At 42.1% G+C, this 17,943-nt stretch overlaps 1 protein-coding gene, 1 long non-coding RNA gene and 1 pseudogene across 9 annotated transcripts in view; 1 reads left to right on the forward strand and 2 right to left on the reverse strand.

Moving 5' to 3' along the window:
• LOC147826189 (protein FRG1 pseudogene) overlaps positions 1-17,695 on the reverse strand; it is a 31,059-nt pseudogene extending 13,364 nt beyond the window's left edge.
• Positions 1-17,943, forward strand: part of LOC147826187 (uncharacterized) — a 118,466-nt gene that overhangs the window by 93,392 nt on the left and 7,131 nt on the right. The gene's annotated exons all lie outside the window — the stretch shown is intronic.
• The window catches only part of Adtrp (androgen dependent TFPI regulating protein), a 64,974-nt gene that overhangs the window by 34,665 nt on the left and 12,366 nt on the right, over positions 1-17,943 (reverse strand). The window lies entirely within an intron of this gene.

The raw sequence follows: 17,943 nt of genomic DNA on the forward strand, positions 1-17,943 counted from the left end.
ATGTCGGTGATGCTTACAGGTGTGTCCGTGACAGCAAGGTCAGAGAGGCAGGTAGAGATGCAACTCTGGAACTCAAGGGAGGTCTGAGCTGCACAGTGACACACACAGAGAATGACAGCCCTGGGAGTAGATGGATGTGAGCGACTGAGGAAAGATCATGGCAAAGAAAAGGCCAGGAGCAGGCCCAGAAGAAAATCACCTGGAGGGCAGACAATGGATACGGGCAGAGAGGGAGGCAGGAGAAAAATGAGGGAAGTGCGGGCCAAAGGAGATAAGGACATTCAAAGAGGGAGATGTCTACTGTATCCAATGCTGCAGAGAGGTGAGCAAGCTGGAGCTAAAACAGAGGCCCTGAATTTGTCAATGTGGAGACAGCTGGTGCATGGAGAAAACAAGAACAGACCACGGGGGTGGGCCTCAGACCACCCTGCTAGGCCCTGTCCATTCTGAGAGAACTTGATTCTTCCTCAGGCTGCTTAAACCACAGTGTCTGCCCTGAGGGAAACTCCTAATTAGCCCATCCTGCTCTCATCATGTGAGAATCCTTGTGAGGACTAGGGCACTCAGAAAAAGGAAATGACATCATGAGGTCCACCTCTGCTTCTGGGGGTAGGAGGAAGTGCTGTTCTGTCCACATTATGACTTTCATCTTCTCGTGAAATGGTCAGTTCCAAAGCCTGGACTCTAGAGAAGGAGACTCAGGAAAGTGATCAAGCAGCAGGCTATTGTCTTGTTCCCAGAATGGCTGTAAGCTAAAGAGACAAGATGGCACAGTCTAATGTGTAATTCTATAATGGTTTGGCGGGGTTTCACATCCAGGCATTTGGCAGCTAGCACAGGCTTGGCGGGGGGGGGGGGCTGAGCATTAGCTTCTGCTCAAGTCTCCCAATATGAGAATTCCAAGTACAAATGGGGCTCGCACTCCAGCCCACCCCTCAGGAAAAGGCCTGAGTGGTCCTGTAGGTTTGGCACACACCTCCCGTGCTGACAGTAGGGCAATGCACTAAGCCAATCAACTACATGCTGGGGACATTACAACCCAATCCTGAAACTTTAATAACATGTAAACCAAACACCATCCACTGAAATGGAAAAAATAAACAAATTTATAGTTAGCTATTACATCGCCCAGTATGGAAAGCACACAATTTGTTCACCTCCAGTGATCTTGTTAGGATCAAGAGCTTTGTCTTAGTTGCCAGAAACCCCCCAGGACATCTTCCCCCAGGCAACTGTCAGGATCAGAAGGAGACTGCTCCATCCACCAAATGCATCCTCTGATCACAATTAGGATTATTAGATTGCAGCCTGTGGAATAAGCCTTAGAAAACAGTGTACCTGTCTCTAGTAAAAGGTTGAACAAAATGGATTACTTAATCACTAGTTGAAATGAATATTGGAGAAACTTTGCACTTTTCCTCTCAAATCTGTTCGAAGTGTCCATGTTGCTCTCCTGCCCCAAGTCTGACAACAGTACTAACTGGAGTAGCTCAATTAGAAGTGAGTTCTGTAGCATAAGAGCTGTACTTTCAACGGTAGCAGAGACTGCAATGCAGGGTGCAATGCAAGTCTGTACAAAAGACCTTTTCACCATGAGCCACTTCCACATTAGTTAGCTCAAATCTCCTCTGCACCACTTCTCTTTGCTGTTCCTTGCTGTCATCAAGGTAGCCTCAGACCGTGATTCTGACCGTTTTCCCCCTTTCAATTTTTCCTTCCACCTGTGCAGAAGTCATATATTCCATCTTTGTTGTGATGGTGATTATTTTAGAAATATGCCATGCCTGTGTAACACGGTAATGGGTAACGTGCATCTTTATCTATAGACCCACCAGTAAACCAAAGAGGCCTGGGAATGCCTAATCCCAATCGCTACCCCCCAAATTGATTTCTTGTCCTGTATTTCAGTTCATTTCAGTTTTCGTTTTCATTTTTTTTAATCACTACTGGACAAACTGCTTATGCTCTGGAAGACTCTCATCTCCCTTCTGACTTCTTATTTCTTCTTTCTGAAGTGAGCCCTGTAGAATTTCTTTTAGCGAGGGTCTATGGGTGGTAAAGTCCATGTCTCAGGAGATATTTTCGCTGAATGAACAGGTGGACAGCTTTTTGTTGTTGCTTTCTAGCACCTTAAGCAGTTATTTCACTTCTTATCTTCTTTGTGGTTATGGAGAACACAGCCCTCAGTCTGATGGTATAGTTGCTCCTTGGTATGCAGGAGATTGGTCCCAGGAAGCCCCCGAGATTCCAAACTCCACAGATACTCAAATGTTTCATAAACAGCAATATATCGTTAGTGTAGAATCTAAGTGCATCCTCCCATAAAATAATCTCTAGAATACTTATAATACTTACTACAATGTACATGCCATATGAATACTTGTTATATTGGATTGTTTAGGGAATCACCACAAGGGAAAAGTCTGTATACATTCAGTACAGATGTATCTTTTTTCCCAAGTATTTCCTGTCTATGATTGGTTGAATCTACAGAATCAGTGCTTGTGGGTGTGGGATGATAGTTTTCTAGGAAAAGGATCTTATTAATCTGACTGCATTCAAGATCTTCTTTTTGTCAAATGCGTCTGCAGTGCCACACCAGTGGCTAGACAGTCTACCCTTAGTCTTGTGTGGATTTTTTTTTTTTTACTTCTTGAATCTTTCATAAATTATGAGAAATAATCAGTGATTATCTTTTTAAACATTGCTTTTAAATCATTCTTTTCATTAATTTTTCTATTTCATTTTAGATTCTGAGAATTTCCATTATTTTCTTGTCTTTATGGAAGGATTTTTAAAAAATTGATATTTTATTAAACATTGTAGGTGCCTTTATCTCGTGATGGAAGATTTTTTTTCAGGTCACAGTTCCACCATATGGCCAGAAATGGAATTCACTCAGGACTGTTTCCCTTGAAAATGGTTAATTAACTTTCTCCTTTTGTTAATGGTTGTGGGCATGACTCAGAAGAATGCATGGAGTTTATAATCATGTACCAACAGGCTCCATTCAGAAAAACCAGTGCAGCCAGGGATTCCAGGAGGAAAGGTTTAGAGCCAGAGGCAGCTGTTGGGACATATAAGGCAGTGAAAATGAGGGAATGTGTGTTTAGAAGAGGCTGATTCCCAGGAGCTCACCAGAAGACCCTGCCAGCGAATGTCAAGGTGTCACAAACGGCTACCACTGACCTCAGCTGTCTGTTACACGAAGTGTGTGATTCCTAGTGTTTGTCTAGAAACCCCTGCTAACTTCATGTCTGCACTTCTCCTACACATCTGTTTTTCACACCCACCAAATAATGGCCTCTCATTCTCTTTGACAACTCATGAGAATGCCTCTTATCACCTCTCTTCCCCGGAGTCTCCTCTGCATTGCAGACGGAGAAGAGGTGATGGTGATTTTGAGTTGACTTTGGTTTGGCATAGATTATATCTCACTGGTAGCCCTGTGTGTTGCCCATATTATTTTATGTGCTCCAAATAACAATAATGAGGCCCAAGGATAGTAAATATGCATTCCCTTTTCTAAAGCATAATACCCAGAGAGGTTTATTAACTTTTCTAAAACCGTAAGACCAGGACAATGGCAGCAATGGGACCAGAATCAAGCTTTTCTGATGTACAAGCAAATTCTTTTCATGAAATCCAAGATAAACTTGTAGAAAATATTTGAGATCATTCATTTTTGCAACTTGGAACTAGAGCTAAGAAATTTTGCTTTCATTCACCCCAATGTGATCTCTGTTCCCAGTAGTTATCCCTTTGTACTAGTTAGCCCAAGCAGACATGTCACGCATGTGAAGGGTCATTCATGAATGTAGAATTTCATTCACCAAATGATGCATTTCCTGCTGGCCCATATCTAGAGATGGTGGGGTTATCTAACAAATTTCTTAAACACTCTTTTTTTTGCCGGGCTTACAACTACTGTGCTCACAGTGATATTTTAATGCTACTGACTCTGACATCAAGTTAGTGAAGTATTATTTTAAAATATGTCAGTGAAAGTATGCATATTAATTAAAATGTTCCCATATATAAGCCTTAAACTAGACTCCCTGTGCCAGTTGGAGACAAAAGGCCTTTATTAAATCCTATTTGATAGGTTAAGTATTTTAATATCTCTGCCAATCATTACTACAAAAGAATATTGTTGAGCAAGAAATGAGTAAAAAAGGAAATCTCATCATTTGAGCATCTGCTAGCATCTTATGTCCTATGACAACAGCAAGAATGGCATTTGCAAGCAGTAGCCATGCCCTACTCTCTTGGTTGCTGTTATCATCAGGTTTTCATTCCCTTTTAATTCCCTTAGATAGCTGATCCTTTGAGTGGATAGAAGGGGTGACCCCAACATAATTGGAGAGTTTCCTGTTGATGAAGATAATGGTATCTGGGGCACTTTTGTGAAAGAATTGCAAGAACATAGATGATACTCAATGTAGGATCATTGAGCATTAAGAACAGAACTCTAAATCTGAGCAGAGCTTTTACTCACATTTGCACAGACTCTGGCAGATACCCCTGTCTCCCTCACGGCTTAACTAACACACCTAAGCTTTCTAGAGAAAGAGCATTTTCTTATCTCCATTTCTCACTCTTCTGTAGTTCTACTCTAGCATGAAGTTTTAGAGGAAACGAGTCAATACAGCAATGCATGAAGGTGGTGGAAAAGGATGAGGCTGGGTGTCTGAGTTTACTGTGTTGTTATAACAGAATACTATAGATTGGGTAACTTACGACCAGAAACATTTCTTACAGTTCGGAGGATGGGGAAATCCAAGGTTGAAGGCTCTATATCTGGTGAGGGTCTTCTTCCTACATAATCCCATCACAGAAGATGGAAAAGCAAGGGAAAAGGGAAGAAGGAAGACCAGAGGGAGAGAGAGAAGGATGAAGACAGGGATGAGGAGAGGAAGAGGGACTTGGAAAGATGAGCTCATCCTTTTACCAGGAACTCATGCCCATGGTCCATTCAATTAGGCTTTTATTAAATCCATTTAACCCATTTCTGAGAGTGGAGCCTTCATGATCTAATCACCTCTTAAAGGTCTTACCCCTCAATTCTACCACATCAGGCATCACTTCCAACACAAGATCTTTGGGGACCACATTCAAAGCATAGCCCTGGAGTAAGTAACATTGGGAGTAGCGGAGTAGGTTAAGAGAGTTGGTGAGATTCAGGATGGAGGCAGAAGAGTAAGGACCTTATGGGTAAATGGACTGAGCTCATGGATTGGGACAGATGATTGAAAGGATGAGCTGAGTATTCAGAACCTTCTGACACAAAGCATCTGAGAGCTAAAAGTCCATGAGAGGCGCGTCTAAGATGAGGACAAGTATAATTGCACCATCCAGAAGATGACTAGATAATGCCCTGCAGAATTGTCCTACTGGCTGGTGATCCTAAGACCTGGAGGTGGGAAGGAGACAGAGCAGTTGGACAAACTGGAATTCCCAATTAGGCACAAGTGACTGCAAGATGGGCAGAGGAGATGAAGAGGCCAAGGACAAGAGATGTGGGGGCTGGCTGAGGGCTTGTCAGCAGCTGCCTCCTCAAGGAAAGGACGGGATTCCACAGCTGCTACAGTGTCTGCCTGTGGGGTTATTAACCAAGCGGAAGTGCCCCGGAGGCTTTTCTGAGCTGTCTGTCTAAGCAGGAAGGGGGTGTGTGTCCATGCAAATCTGGCAGAAAAGTCTCCCCACCCACTCGGTAGGCTGTTCTTGGACAGTCTCACTTCTGTCTTGCGACTATGAGACTTTAGCTCTTTCCTACCTACTTAGATTATTCTTGTCTCTTGATATTTCACTGAGGTTTAGGAGCTTCAGTGATGAGTTTCTCCCTCCTGGTTATTCTCCAGCATAAAGTCATTCTTCCCATTGGGTATTACACATGGTTGCCACGGAAGTGAGGACTGGTTGATTCACATCGGGTGGGGGGCACTAGCAATCCCTTGATGGCCTGATGTGATTTCAGTTACTTAAATTCCTAGTAACTTCTCAGAAGACATCTGTACTTTTTTGATCACCTTTGAAAATCTTTGACCTTGATTTAGAAATTCAGATATATTTTTTACTGGTGTATTTGAGTTTAAAAGTAGCCCGTTGATAAACAACTCACTACCTACTAGTGATTAAACCCAAAATGATATACAAGGAAATATCAGATGCGGAGAATGGTCCCACCTTCATTCTGCTTGGAATCTTTAGTACATACTCAGCCATGCCCAGAAATGGATCCTCCACACAGCAGGCCATGGGAGCAATCACTTTTATTTCATGCTCTACTCTTCCTGGAATCACATGAGAAGTTATCTCCCAAGACCAATTTGTGGTCAGAGTCGATAGTCATGTTTTCTCTTTCTAATGGACACCTGGTTGTAATGGTTTTTTCCCACTGAAACAAGTGCTGAATTCTGGTTGCCAATGAAGCAGTATTAGGTCATAGGGTCTTTAAGAGACTAATATTGTTCTCAAGCGACCGGATTAGTTCTCACAGGTGTGGCTTAGCCCTCTACAGAGCCGATTCTTATAAAGTGCCTGGTCCCCTTGATCTCCTTTTCTGCCCACACTGCTCAACATTCTTACACGTGCTCCTGCCATGTGGTGCCACCCACATGTATGTTACAGCATGAGGCCCTCACCGGGGCAGCCACTTGACTTTGAGCTTCCTTGCCTCTAGAACCATGAGATGAACACCTCTTATTGTTATAGTTATTGTTATAGTACCAGAAAATGGACGAAGATACTGATGTAGAATAAAAAATAACCAGAGCAGATCTTAGAATTTAATGGTACAACAAATTGGACTCAAGAGTGACTTGATATGAAATGATTACTTTCAAGGTTGTGACCCAAAGATATTTCACGTGTCCTTTGGGAAGTGTAATATTAAGCATACACTGCAGCTAGGCATGGTTGTGCATACCTGTAACCCTAACATTCCGGGAGCTGAGGAAGGGGGATCCATGTTCCAAGCACAGCTCAAGCAATTTTGACTTAGCAAGACTCTCTCAAAATAAAAAATAAAAATAAATTTTAAAGAAGACTAGGAATGTAATTCCTAGTCCTGGGTTCAATCTCAGCACCAAAAAAAAGAAAAAAAAAGCATTGATGTATGATGTATTATCATTAGGGAGAAATAGGCAAAGGGCATAGACAGAGAACCTGTATTATTTCTTGTACCTATATACAAATCTACAGTTATCTCAAAATAAAAAGTTGAATTACAAGTGAATTAAGGAATGAGGGAAAACTGTGGTAGATGCTGTATGTGTGTTCATGTAAGGATTATGTGCAAAAGAAACTCTTCCTGGCCTGGCCTCCAGTAAAAGATGTATGAAGCGTATGAAAATTAAAGAAAAGAAACACAGTTTGTGGATTAGGGTCACAGCCCAGGCGCTAACACTTTCACTGTCGTCTTGGTCAAATTGAGTAAGTCCCTGAACCTCACTTTCTTCATCCAGATAAGCAACACGGGGAAGATGAATGAGCACTCTCTGACAGCAATCACCACTAAGTGAAATCACTACCGACACAGAATAGAATCAATCTGTAACCACCACATTCATGGAAAACTAGAATCTCAACGTGGGTATTTTAAGCATGTGTCGGAAATAGATTTTTACACTCTTGTCCTTTTGCCTGGAAAACAGGACTTAGAGGAAAACTAATGTATTAAGTTTTTCCAGAGCTCCCATAAAAAAGAAACAGAATCTGATTTTTCCCAGCCTAACTGGGAAAAGAAAGTGTTTCCAATGCCAGCTCTCCACATTTGGGTGTCATCACCTAAATCCTCCTCCTACCCATTTTTTACTCTCTAATCCAGTGATGGCACACTTTTTAGAGATGAGTGCCCAAACTGCAACCCAAAACCCATTTATTTATCACAAACTGCCAACACTGCAATTAAACCTGAATACTAAGGCTTTGGCTTAGAAAAAAAACCTTTATGTTAACATCTTTTGTCTTTAAAGAAAGATAACCCACAAGTCATAGGTTTGCTACCACTGCTCTAGTCTAATTATTAAAACTGCAAGGAGAGGACAATTTCAACTTCAAAACCTTCTATCAATCTTCACCTATTTAAAAAAATCTATGTTCTTATCATTCATGGTCCTTATCATTTGATCCCACACATCTCTCCACATTTTACCTCCTGCTTCTCCTCTCTCTGATACTTCTGCTCTTGCCAACCTGTTGGAAGTGTCCCCTTTAAATTCACACTTTTCCTGGGACCTCAGAATGCTACCTGTTTTAGAAATAGATGCAGATACACCTAATGAAGACAAGGTCCTATGGGACTAGGCTGGGGGGGGCGGTGCTCTAAACTAATTTGACTGGTGTCTTATTAAAGAGAAGAGGAGATATGGAAGTACAAACACATGAGAAGATGATGTAAAGAGAGACACACGACAAGGGACAAAATATTATGTCCTGACAGAGGCAGACAATGGAGCAATGTGTCCACAAGCCAAGAACTGTGAGCAACACTAGAAGCTAAGAGAAATGCATGGGACAGATTCTCCCTTACGGCCTTCTAAGATAGCATGGCTCTATGAAACCTTGATTTCAGGCTGCCTGTCTCCAGAACTGTGAGATAATACTTTTCCATTGATTTAAGCTAGCCAATAGAGGGGCATGTTGCTAAGGCAGCCCTCAAATACTAATCTACTGATCTACCCATGAGTTTGCCTTAGGCTGAACTCATTATTCCTCTTATTAGACATCACTTTCTGTCTTTTCTATCCATCGTTTGAATTTAGTTCAAATCTCCACCTCGTTAATTATCCTTTTCCAGTCCTTACAGGAGAAAGGATTTTTACCTCCAACGCTGTGTTCAAGCCAGGCATGGTGGTGCACACCTGTAAGCCCAGCACTCTGGGAGGCTGAGACAAGATCACAAGTTTGAGCCCAGCTTGGGCAACTTAGCAACTTGGCGAGACCCTGTCTCAGAAAATAGAAAAAGACTGGGGATGTAGCTCAGAGCACAGGTCCTGTATTCAATTTCCAGTTCCACAAACAAAACAAAACAACACAAAACAAAAGCAAATATCCATACCATGCATTGGACCTTATCTTAGACTGGTTGGTGGCGCCTTGTGGCTTGATCCTTGAATTTTTACTCTTTTCAGAATGTGAATCTTGTCTTTTGCTCCATGTTACCCAATACAGTGACTGGCCTGTGCCCAGCACTGTATAAATAGTAAAAAATATTGGCTGTTGGATTGATCTCTTCACCATGGAACATTAGTATCATTCTTTAAAATAAAAACCTTCTATGTATAGCTACATAAAGCACATAGCCCCGAGTTTTACCCTAAGGTCTCTAAAGAAAGTGGTTCTTTGAAACCCACATGAAACTTCAAGGTAGAGTGTGGGAACACTGGGTAGGGAAGGGGATTTTGGTTCTGGCTGTGAAGAGTAATATCTGATCGAAATCCACCCATCTGTTGGTCTACACTGTGACCATTCAGAGGCTGTGCTCTGCCGGGTCTTGGGGCTAAGCCTTCACTCTCTTGCTTCTCCTCTTCTGACTACCTTCTCTTACTCATGCTCAGGCCACTGTCACAGATGAAAAAGATTAAGGCCAAGGTTCTTTCAGACAGTATTGGTGAGGGGCAGTTCTGCTCACCTGGCCGGTAGCAAGATGGCGCTGGTGGAGTGACTGGTACCACGTGACACTGGCAAAGGGAATTCTACTGTTCACCAGTGAGATGCCATGCAGCCTCTCTGCGGCATCCTTCAGGAGGCTGACACTTAGCCAGCAATCCTCTTTGAGGCAATGGAGCAGAGAAAGGAAGTAGGAGTGTAGAAGCTTCTGGAAAATCCTAAACTAGGAGCTGATATTTTCAATATTTGTCAGTTGCTCTCATCTTTATCAATACCCTACTTATCACTATGTATCACATCCTTCTAGATTCAGTTATTTCCTTCCTGGACCAGACATTCTTAGCTCCCTTTTCTAGCATTACCACAATTTTCATCTGTATCAGACAACAACTCTCACATTTTATGGAGCCTTACTTTCTATTGATGGGCATTGCACAACTTTTAAAAAGAGAAATTCAAATATAGTTCATTATAATGAGATTAAATAACTTACTGCTACTTTTATACAACAGAACAAATGGAATCCTTTATTCTGTGTAGTGTGTGGACAAGCTTGTCAAAATGTGGGGAGTAAAATGGACAGACCTAGGTGTGCATTACTGTTGTCATACAAAGTAGTAGGCTGAATGATGGCCCCCAAAATATCCACATTCTGATTCCCAACCTGTGAACATGATACCTCTCATGGAAAAGGGGCTTTGCAGATTGCTATAGTTTGAGTGTGGTCCTCAAAGGTTCACATGTTGAGATTTGGTCCTGAGTCTGGCGATGTTGGGTTGTGGTCAGAGCTTGAAAAGGTGGGGTCCATTAGGGGGAGGTCCTTTTATCACTGAAGGCACTGCCCTCAGAAGGGATTAAGGTCCTTCTCATGAGAGAAAGAGGTTACAAAAGCCTGCACTCGCCCACTGGAGAATAGCTTTCTGGTTTGCTGTCTCGAAATGTGATCCCTTCCTCCCACAAACACTCCCACCACCCACCAACAAGCCTTCACCACTGCCAGTGTTTATGCTGGTTGGATTTTCAGCCTCTCAAACTATGAACTAAATAAACTTGAGATGGAGAAAGAATCCTGGAATATCCAAGCGAACCCAGTGTCATCACAAGGGTCTTTGCTGGAGGAAGACAGGACAGAAAGAAGCAGGGGGAAAGGAAATATGAAGGCAGAAGCAGAGCTTGAGGAGAAGTAGAGGTTGTGGTGATATTCTTTGAAGAAAGATGAGGGAGCTGTGAACTAAGAAAAAAGGTGTAAAAGCAAAGAAACAGACTCTCCTCCGGGTTATCCACCAATACCTGGGCTTTATCCCAAAAGACAAAATTTGAACTTCTGATCTCCAGAACTATAGCAGCTACTAAAATTGCACTAATTTGCTGCAACAGCAATAAGAAACTAATACACAGAGAACAACCAAGCTTCTACCTATACTCAGTGTGCCCTTGGAATGGCTGCTGTACAGGTCACAGGGGAGTTCACTATTTCTAAGTCCAATGGAAAGGTCTGTCTTGTGTCCTCTTGCACTGACATCTTCCTTAACCTCTGAGCAGACTTGGACATGAAATACTTCCTCTTTCTTGAAACTTTTTTATGCTTGACTTCCAGGAACCAAACTGTTCTGTTTCCTCCTAGCTAAGTGACACTTCCCTTCCGGTGTCCTTTGTTGAATCCTCCTCTTCTTCTTAACCATGGAAGGCTGGAATATTCTAAGACTTAGTCCTGGGATATCATGTGTAGCCATATCTAGTCTCAGGTAAGTTTACTCAGTTTAACTTTGAAAACAGTCTTTATAAGAGAGGTAGCCAAATTTATGTCACCAGCCCAGAAATCTTCCCAAGGCATGTCCAGGGTCAAACACGTCCATGCTCTCTGCCAAAACTCGGCTTCGTTGTCAAATAGGCATCTCACACTAATGTGCCCAACAGCAGGACTGATTTCTTCATCCATAATCCTTGTACCACCCTAGCATCTCTATTCATACTACTTCCCTGTGTCTTAGGCTAAATCTTATTTTCTCTTCTTTACATATGTGGCAGTAAGAATATATTATATGTGTGTTGGAGAGGAACAAAGAAGGTCTCCCCCAAATGTGAGTTCTCCATTGTACTCAGAGTAAAATCCTAACTCCTCGCATATCATGGGAAGTATAATCTGAGCTATGGCTACAGCCTATCTCTCCTTACTCACGCTGAACTGGCCACAATGACTTTTTTTCTGTTTCCTCACATGGCCAGCATTTCCTCTCAAGTCTTTGCACTTGAGCCCTTCTTCTGTCAGAACTTCCCATCGCTGCTTCCCTTACTCTCTTATCACTGCTGTTAAAATATCAGCTTATTATATTTCTCAATCACCTGTTATGGTTTGGATCTTAAATGTCCCTCAGAGGCTCATGTGGTAAAGGTTTGGTCCCAGCAGATGGCGCTGTTGGGAGGTGGTGGAAAATTAGGAGGCGGGGCTTAGTGAACAGAAGTTAGGTTATTGGGGGTGTGTTTTTGCAGAGGATTGTGGGACTCCAGCTCCCTCCTGTCATTTTTGCTTTGCTTACCTGCTTTAATGTTTTGCCTTGCCATAGGTTCCAAAACAACAGAGACATGGGACCATAAACTGAAACCTCTGAAATCATGAATGAAAATAAATCTTTCCTTTCTTAAAGTTGATTATGTCAGGTATTTTATCACCTCTCAGAAAGCTGACTGGCATACCGCCCTAATTTCCCTACACCCTATTAAACCTGGTACCTTTCTACATATTTGCAGCACATGAGCACTCACATATATACACAAATACAACTCTATCCCTTTATCTCATTTATTTTATTTTTAGCATTTTCATTATCTAGCATTATATTATTCATTTATTGTTCATCTTTTGCTTATCTCATCTGCTAGGATGTATGTATACTGCAAAGAATAAATTTTTTTGGTTAGTATTACTTATTACCACATCCCTGGCTCTCAGAGAGCCTAGTACAGAGTAGGTACACAGTAAGTGCTTTTTAAGACTTTCTTATGTTAAAGTCAAATGTCTTACCTATTAATTTTATATACATCAGCTACACTGCATATAAATATTAGACTGGGCATGCAATATCTGTTATATGTTAATTTCTTGAGATTAGGAGCCATATCTCATAGCTCTGCCATCATTCTATAAAGACAAAAGCAGCACTATGCACAAAACAGTGATGTTGTAGAAATGAATAATTTTTTATTGTCTTTTTTATTTGAACTCAGTGGAAGAAATCATCTGAGGCCCTTCTTTTCAGCTAAACACACAGTTATGTCAGGCATTCTTATCTCAAGACTTATAAGTGGAATTTTCAAGGTCAATGAGCCTCCCTAAAATTTTACACAAAATTCAATGAGGATTTATGTTTTCCTAGGGAATGGAGCCCATAGATCCCCTCCAATTCACAGAATAGCCTATTTCCTAAGGGCTAGAAAACACTGAACTACTCAGAGATACCCAGATTATGGGTAGCCTTATGCCCAGAGTAAGGGGCGGCCAGAGAAGAAGTACTTAGGAAAGTAGTGGGGAGGCTGTAATGCCTGCAGGTGGTGATTGGGACCTGACATGCCCATGTATGTCTTCTTTTCTCCTCTAGACTCACTACTCGGTAGCCCAGAAATCTCACACCAAACTTCCTGGGGGAGAGCAAAATCTGAGACTGGATCAGAATTCTAGTGGTAGACCACATTTTGCCTGCTCTGATTGAGGGAGGAACCAGAACTTTGAGGTTTCCCTCCTTGGCCATCTAGACTACCAGCATGCCCTGGGGGAGTATGCAAAGACCTCCAGATTGTCCAGCTATGGCCTGTGTGTGGGTCACAACCAGGCCAAGACACAAAGAGACAGACATCCTGTCCTGATCATTCACCATTCATTTGACAGTAATCACACAGCACTGCAGGTCACCACACATATCAATGTCTTGCTTTAGTGTTAACTAGAGTTTTATTAATTCAGCTTTGTGTGTGTGTTCATGTGAGCCTCAATAAGACTCAAGATCACTAGATCTAAACACACCTACCAAACTTTGATCACAGTATAACACGACAACCGTGCTTAATAATTATTTTTTAAGTAAATAAATGACAACGTATTCAGTAATCAAACAGCTGTACTGGGTGGTTTCTCCAGCTTAAGGAGCCAGGGAGGAGCCGATTGTGCTGAAATGTCCTCCAATATCAATGGGGCATTTTTAGTTCTAAGACTGTGATCACAGATGCGGTGTAGGGCTAGGGATACCGAGTGGGAATTCTTAAGTTGCATACTATAGTAATTTATACTTTGGCAGTTTTTGACACTTTATAAATTGCTTCTGCACACCTTCTCAATAATTGTGCACTTATTTTCAGATGCAGAGAAGTTCGAGGAGGAACTCTGATCTATTTCACTGCAGCTTTGGGGCAACCTGAACGATTTAGGTTGATTTCTAGAGAAGTAAGTTCCCTGGCTCCCTCCGGTTAGGATCTGATAGTTTCCTCAGTTACTAAGAGTCTTCTTCCTGCTATTTAAATCTGTCTGCTCTGGTTCTATCTTTAGCAAGCATTCAGATAAGACCTGAGGAGTTAATGTTTTCCTGGCAAAACCTGGAGGAATACTTTGCTGTTCTTTCCCTTCTTTTGTGAAGACAAGAGAACTGCTTAGCTATAAAATAGTCAGGTTGATCTACTTTAACTAAGGCAGCCAGGCGAAATGGGAGCTCTTCTTCACAGCACAAGCAGCCTGTCCGAGGTGGATGCAAATATCCCACTGATGTCACTGAAGGGCAGGAAAATGAACCTCAGAGTCAACAGTTCAGATGGGTCCTACTGCAATGGTGAGTTTCCAGTGAGTTAGGGTTGGGCCAGGAGGATTCAAAAGACCTGATTAATCGGGACGCTTTTAGAACTACACTGTGTCAAAGGACAGAATGGTATTTCTGAATGTGACAACTACTGCTCATAAAATCTGGGACAGGTCACAAATGGCAACAGGGAAAATATTCCAAAGCTAAAACCACTATGGCGCACAGAAGGAGCATTGTGAAGTGAAAGAACCTTTTAGGACAACAGTAATTCTTTTTTTTTTTTTAACTCTATAAAAGCACTATCACTGCATTTTTTATTCATAGAAAACAAAAGGAGTAGGCAGAAACAAAAAAAGGCCTGGTCATTTGCAGCATCTATCAGCTTTCAACTTGGCTCTCCTATCCAGAAGTGTCTCATGCAAAAATCCATCTTTCCTAGCCTTTTTAAGAATTTCACCATCTTCTTTACTGATTTTAAGCTTATGGTCTTGGAAGCTCTGAAATTTTTTTTTATGGAGTTGATTTCACACTGTTTTACATTCCCTTTGTCTTCTTCTGGAATGTCATCTTTTTTCTTGGTTTCTCTTTCAGCACAGGATCTAATCTTTATCATTTCTTCTCCTGCTATTTTACTGTTTGCTTCTATATCACCTGCTTCATTGCATCTAATAAAGCAACTATTTAAGGCCAATAAGGCCATTTTCCCATCTTGAAACCCTGGTTCCCACTGTTTTCTTGGTCCAATGGCATCCGAATGCCCAACACCAAGTCCATCTGACTTGATACCAAGATATTTTCCATAGCCAGATTTCAGGGCAATTCTGGAATCAGACAATTTGACAGCAGTAAACTGGTCTGGAGCACTAAGACCTTCATCAACTTCTTTATGTGGTGCTCCCAGTGTAAAAAGACCATTGTCAAGGAAGACAGTAATTCTTATACTGTATGGAGGAAAGAGGAGTAGGGCAAGAGCCATTCCATTCCTCAGCAGGGCTGGTTCCCCACCAAGCTGCCCCTCACCACTCTGGCTCCCATGGGGACTCTCCTAGCATTATATGCACTTCCCTGGGTTGTCATGGAGGGCACTGTAAAACGTGGGAAGTGTTAACACACTGACCCCGTGTTAGTCAGCTTCCCAGTACTGTAATGAATACCTGGCACAATCAAGTGATGAAGAGAAAAGACTTTCTTCTTCTCATTGTACCCTAAATTCCAGTCCATGACTGACTGGTCCCATTGCTTTTGGGCCCATGGCAAGGCAGCATAGCAAGTCAGGGCATGTGTGGAGGAACAAAACCTCTCACTTCATGGCCTGGAAGTAAAAAAATAAGGAAGAAGAGGTCTGGGAACCCTTCTTTCCCTTCCAAGGGGATGCCCCCAGGGACCCAAAAGTGACAGGTCCATAGGCCCCACCTCTTAAAGATTTCACCACCCCTCAACTTCAACACATGAGCTTTTGGGGGACACTTGAGATACAAACCCGAGCAGCCAGGAACAGTCACTTCTATACTGGTTCACACCAGTCATTTTAGTATGTATGTGGCAAAGAGCATTCCTGAGCTAATACACCTGGATGATGCACCAGTGAAGACAGAAAACGTCCAGAGTAAGTGATGCTCTGCGTGAGAGGGAAGAGATGTAGCATTGAGCACACTTTTTTGGAGTAGATACTGAAGGAAGCAGAAGTTTGGGGGTGACTGCATTAGGGACTCCCCAAGTTGGTTTTGCTGATACTGACATTTTCCTAGAGATGGCTCTGTTGGGAGTTTCTTCAATTAAGTTAAAAGAAACAGATGCATCTGTGTCTGACCCAAGGCAGGCTCTCACCTCCTGTCCTCCTCATCTCTACCCCACTTCCTTTGACTCTTCCCTCTTCTCTCTAAGAGATTTGAAGTATCTGTTTCCCAAAGGGTCACCACCACCCAGCCCTCCCAAGTTGTGAAGTCACAGAAAGACTTAAGGATCTCCATTTTACAATACCTGCTTTACTAATTAGCTCCTGGAGGTGATGTATAGTATCCAACTCTCTGCTTCCAAAATGATCAACAATCCATATGGCTATTTGTTTTGCAAGGTCACAAATATTGGGTATTGCCAACATAACTATCTGGAATAAATCCAATGGCACATCAGTGTGAACCTCCACAAGGTGTTTGAATGCATTTGAGCCCAAGTGAAAGGCACTTTTGAGACCCTGCCTTTATTTATTATTTTAGTAACAACTAGTTCAGCCAATTGTTTCAAACCATTTTATCAGAGTTTCGACTTAGCATACAGATGGAGATTCTGTGTCTTTTTTTAAATGAAAATTCTCACTTTTCTATAGTAATTAATCAAGCAAAGTGACATCCTTTTGATTGCCTGGTTGATTATAAACTAGATCAAGCCACAATTTCTGGACTTAACTGTAGCAAAATGCTACGAAGAGTGAATTAGGCTTGGCTTACAATCCTGGCTGTGCTATCTTTGATGGGAGAGGCCCCATACCGAATGTGTAACCCTCTCTTAAATACTTTTTTTTAATCAAGAAGATGGTAGTTATCAAAAGAAGTTTGCATGAATTAAATGAGCTCATACCTGAGGAGCAGGCATTGTGTAGTGCAATGTGCCATATATTTCCGATGTATGAGTCTCAGATTAATGTCAACGGGGAGTTAGAAAGACAAGAAGAGGCTGGCAAGAAGGGCTTCTGAGAGGTAGGACTTGCTTGCTTATTTATTTATTTATTTTTGGTACCAGGAATTAAACTCAGGTCCTCGTGCTTGCCAGGCGGCACTGTGCGACTGAGTTACATCCCTGGGCCAGGTGGGACTTATTTAATACATAGGTTCTGGTCTTGAACACTAAATGAGGTCACAACTATGGGGTATTAGTCAATATCTCATGGAGCAAATATTTAACTGAAAGTAAGTCCTCCCCCCACTCAGGTTTTTTTCATAGGACATACAGGGAAGGGGAGCAGTGTTAGTAGATTGAGTTGCTTTTCCAAGTTGGCCGTCATGAGAGTTTTAAGACAATGGAAGGGTTCAGGGGCAGAAGAAAGTCTGTGAGTGAAGTTGGAGCCTTGATATGCTATGCCCTGGTGATTTTCCCCCAAATTAAAAAAGTTGATTTGCTTCCAAGAATTGAGACTGCTTTATAAACTTCTGACTAATGAGGAAACCTTAGTATTGAAAAGCTGAGCTAGGATTTTGAACGACCACTTTGCTCACAAAGAGTCCAAGATTCAGGCTTAGCCCTCCAATGGGAACCCACTGCTCCGCCTGCATATCTGGGCCACTGTTACTCCCGCCCCCCGCCCCGCCCCAATTCTAGCAGTGTGAACATCTCAGAACGTATTCGGTTTGCTACCGTCTTTCCTCAAAAAGAAGACCTAAGTGGAAAATAAGCCCTAGCTGGTCATTACCATGGTGATGGCCAGTGTCACGCAGAGGATTATCCCTCAGTGTTCTCTTGCTGGGTGGCTGCTCTGTGAAGCAGCTAAGGCAAGGATAGCAGATTGGGGCTGGCATTTTGATCTTTAGTTTTCAATCCTGATTATTTTCCC

This window comes from Heterocephalus glaber, unplaced genomic scaffold (assembly GCF_053883595.1).
Source record: "Heterocephalus glaber isolate CG9 unplaced genomic scaffold, H.glaber_assembly_v1.0 deba00001472, whole genome shotgun sequence".
In the NCBI taxonomy this organism is placed as follows: Eukaryota; Metazoa; Chordata; class Mammalia; order Rodentia; family Bathyergidae; genus Heterocephalus; species Heterocephalus glaber.